A 4491-nucleotide genomic window follows, 5' to 3' on the forward strand; every position below is an offset into this window, starting at 1 on the left:
GAGTATGCGTTCCCTCGATGGGAGTTTTCCAGCCCTTGCACTCGGTTTTGTTTTCATTTCCCGTATACCTTGTTTTGGTGGTTTTTGCTGGGCCTATGTGGTGCCCGTGCTCCCTGTGTTATTGTTGGCAATTAAGGTAAATCCACGCTACCTGGTTTTTTACTCAACCTGCGTCTTGGTCCGCCTGTTCACATGCAACGCCATAACAAGTTACAGTTATAAGATAAAATAAATGTTTGGGATCCATCACGCCTGACAAAGGCCTTCAGGCGTCAGAGGAAACAGATAAGATGACATTAGGGGTCTTATGTCCTCTGCATACCTAACACATGTGGAGAAGGGTTAACCTGTCTGCTGCGCGTCTGTTATTATGAATTACTGGAGTTCACAAATGTGCCATATGAGAACTCCCAAAAACGTGCTAGGGAATGCTGTTGGTATAAAAGATTTTGGTTCCCCCCCATGTGTTAAGCAGACTGACAGAGCTTGATGTCTTAGGAATGTTATTACTTGTGCCTTTAAGGGAATTTAAGGACTGTGGTTACGCTCGCTGAGAATGCACCCTTTTCAATAGAGAAGTAATCATCGCACGAAAAGGACAAGGGCCCAACTCTTCAAGCAAAATTCAGGGGAATCCATCAAAAAGTCTAATGGGGCTTTTTGCCATACTCCTGTACTATGTAAACTCCTATTCTTCAAGATAAATAGATGTGTCCAAGCTTGAGTGATTCCCTCTGCTTATATTAAGTGCAAGTCCAAGTGATCAAGACACCAGCACCGTACAAGTGGGATTATCCAAAGTAACTCAGCTTCGATACAGATGGAATAAAATGTCTAAACAGGAGTATTTATTTTGAGAGTGAGCCCCCACCGCATAGCTTTACAGGTGGGATAACTACGCACAAAATTTTCAATTTATTCTATATTCCCAAGCTAGGGTGTGGTTATGGTTCGTTTTTTTATCCTGTTTTTTTTGTGTTCCCTCCCCGGGGGCTGTTGCACGAAACCGGATAAGGCTTCCGGCTATTCCGTTATCTGGGTGCCTGTATGCTTTGACCGGTTTGACACGGACCCCCGCTGACTTTTAAGCCCAGCCACAATTCTCTTAGTGTAACATCCACATGGAGGATGTGATTGTCGTCTTGTCGGCAATAGCAAGTGGTCCGTAAGCATGCGCCCCTCCGACCGCCAGGCCCACGCTACATCACGACGGTGCGTTTTGATTCAGACTATTTGCTGAATTTTTTGACGTGGGTGGGGTGTCAGCTTCACGCAGCTCTGGAAGCGGAGATTAACACATTCAACTACCATGCTGACTGTTTAGGCATCATATCACTTTTTAGCCTTTGTTTTAGCAGGCACATTGGCAAATGGATTGGTTATGTAGAGCAGCAGCTCCCATGGGAGGCCCAGTACAGCCTGTCTCTCACACTGCTGCTGCAGATACTTGGAGCATTGGCAAGTCACTTCTTCCACATCCTTCAATGTGTAATCTGAAGGGTAAAATACTTTAAATACTTAAAAAAACTAAGTCTTAAAACACTGTAATCTGACTAAAAAAAAGTTCTCTAGTCAAAAGGAGATAGTATGACCTGAGTTCTTTTCTTACACACACATTTTATGTTGTTGAAACAGGCACAAACATGGCCACCATTCACTAAAAGCAACGGATTCATACTAATCAAATGTCATTAATCACACACAAAGGCACTCTGAAACGAAACTGTCCTCTATGCAAAAATGCCATAAGTCATTTGTTCAAGCAGCAATTGCGACCCGTATTCACCCATATTCACGTTTATAACGCCCTCTATTGGCCTTAGTAATCATGGCGGGATCAAAGCAGGAAGATAGGTGCTGTAGTATAAGCGCGCCTAACTCCACGAAAGAAAGGTAGGGTGGGGTGGGGGATGGGTAAAACAAACACAGGCTACTGCCCTGGAGACCGGGGTTCCTGTGCTGTTTGAAAATTAAAGTAAACGGAAAGTTTTTTTTTTAGTCTACGGAACAAACAATGTCACACTTGGCGTCACATGCGTAACCGGATGTGAAGTGCACAAATGGAACAATTTTAACGCTGTTGGGGCTATTCATTGTTTTGTTATTTTTAATAGTTAAATATGTATTTATTTTCTGTTTTGCTTGAATCATACAGCTCCATAAGCTTGTTTATATCATTAGTATTTTTATTTTAGTTATTTTAAGTGTCTGCTGGTGCTTTTGCTTTGAAAGTACCACGCAGCCTTAGCCACCAGGTGAATTCTACATATAGGTATGATCAGGTATGTAGGAGATAGACACCAGCAAGGGCTGATGGTTTTTTACCAGAGCTTAGAGACACCGTTGTTCCTTGTTTAAAATGTTTGTTTGCCGAGAACTGAATAACTAAATCTCACAAAATGCCATCTGTGCCTGGACAATGAATGTTTTTATCTCTGCGTTAGATTCACTCCGTCGGTGCCTCAGTGGTTGTTTGACTTTTAGTATTTTAGTTCAATCTGAGGACAAATTGCCACTACAAACCCAATCCACAATCTTTTTGTGCCTAAACCTAACCAAACTGCAATGGTTTCACAATGTTGACAGTGCATTTAAAACCACAACCGATACATTCCCTGGTTTAGGTATGAGGACGGAAAACGCTCCTGTGGGTCGTATTAGGATTTTAAACATCAAACAATGACAATGGAAATGAACTGAGGACAGTTTTTGTGTGCGGTTGGTTATGCCATGTTGATAGGTTTGGTTTGGTCACTTTAGATTTTCTTTTATGACTTGTTGGTGTTCGTCCATTAGACTTTGGTCAGAAGTGCGTTATCTTTGAACAGCACAGAAAGGCGGAACCACACAGATGGAGGGTGACAAATGAAGCATCGAGCCAGTGGGACAGTACAGAGCAGCAGCAGGAGTGCGCTGACTGTGAACAAGCTGAAGGATGATTGGTCATTTGTCTGAATCCGTGCAGTGTCGGATTAATTTAATTAATTAATTTAAAAAATATGTCTGAGACAGAAAGAAACAAAAGTACATTAACTTCTAGTGATACATGTTAAAGTAAAGCAATTGTAGGATTATATAATTTAAGGAATATAACATTAGAATTTGTATCTCTCTCTGCCATAATTACAAACGTATTTCTACTCGACATTTTGCTGTGACCAGTCCACCTGTGGGATCCCTCATATGTTAACAGTCAGTTGGTGCAGTTAAAAATAAATTAATAAAAATTATACTGTACTAATATATGTAGCCGTTTCCTTAAAATCAACCAAATAATGACATAACACCGGCACCATAACTCCCTCAAATTTGATACAGTGTAAAAACTTCACAAAAGTGAACAATTGTAACAATACTTACATTTTAGAAAGGATTGTTTGCTGAGGTCTATGCATGCCTCTGCTCCTCACATTTGAAGATACAACACAATGGGATGCTTTTACTATTTGGACACTACAAAAAATATTTTTTGGCGTCTCTGCTGAACCAGACAGTCAGTAGCAGTGAAAAGCTTCAATAGGCAGATGTATATAAAGATATTCTGACTTTTTTAATGAGGAATGTTTGCAATGGCACTTTAAGGAAACAAAAGTATTTTTCCCAAATTGTGACAAATGTCTGCTAAAGAAAAATAACCCACAAAAGTCAAAATGTCAAAAAAAAAAAAATCCCCTGAAGACAATGTCTCACAATGATTGTACCACCGCTATGAGAACCTTTTTCTTTATTTTCTGGTCACTTCTGTATTAACAAAGTCTTAATGACCACGGGGCCCGTGACATACAGTAACTGACAAATATAATCTTTTCCATTGTCTTTTTACCCCTCTATGTCACCGTATAGCTGACAGATTCTCATGTTCCAAGGAGCATGTCGATTTTACAGCCTCTGGGTAGGAGACTGTAAATGTCACAGTAAAATTTCAGCCATACATCAATACAAGCACAAGGCTGTTTTCCCTGGTTGTGAGAACATGGCTATGAGAGATGAGAGGTTTTCACCTAATAGACAGCGACAACCCGTCACCACCTTGAAAACTGGTAAAGTTAATGCTCCACAACGTTGTCTGTGCTGTGTGCGCCACACAGCTGAAAGTGAAGTTTTCTCCAAGCCACCACAGAGACATTTAAAGAGGTCTAAACCTAATAAAGCATGAGGAGTGAGGACTGCCATATCTCAGCTGCAGAGCATTTCATTACCATAAGATGCTATATCTGCCCACAGCATCACTCACTCACATGCATGTTAACCAAACTTTCCAGCGTGCACATAATCAGAAAAATGGAGATAAATATTCAAAAGACAGGAGAGGGAAAGCCTCTTATATTGACACCTCAAGTCTTTCTTGGAAATTATTATTTAAAGAGAGAAATTAATCAAAAACGCTTTGACATTAAGCATTGCAGTGTTTTTTTATTGGTCTGAATAATGGCTTCCGAAACGTCTAGATGATTTGGACCAAATGGAAGCGTACTTCTGATTGGTGTTAGA

The 4491-nt window shown here is 40.5% G+C and overlaps 1 long non-coding RNA gene across 1 annotated transcript in view; it reads left to right on the forward strand.

The window, feature by feature from the left end:
- Positions 1–3486: 3486 nt before the first annotated feature.
- Positions 3487–4491, forward strand: part of LOC116698648 (uncharacterized) — a 21141-nt gene continuing 20136 nt past the window's right edge. Inside the window, exon 1 of the long non-coding RNA XR_004334269.1 lies at positions 3487–3497. This is a non-coding gene — a long non-coding RNA (uncharacterized LOC116698648). The remainder of the gene's footprint in view (positions 3498–4491) is intronic.

The sequence above is a fragment of the Etheostoma spectabile genome, chromosome 2 (assembly GCF_008692095.1).
Source record: "Etheostoma spectabile isolate EspeVRDwgs_2016 chromosome 2, UIUC_Espe_1.0, whole genome shotgun sequence".
Taxonomy (NCBI): Eukaryota; Metazoa; Chordata; class Actinopteri; order Perciformes; family Percidae; genus Etheostoma; species Etheostoma spectabile.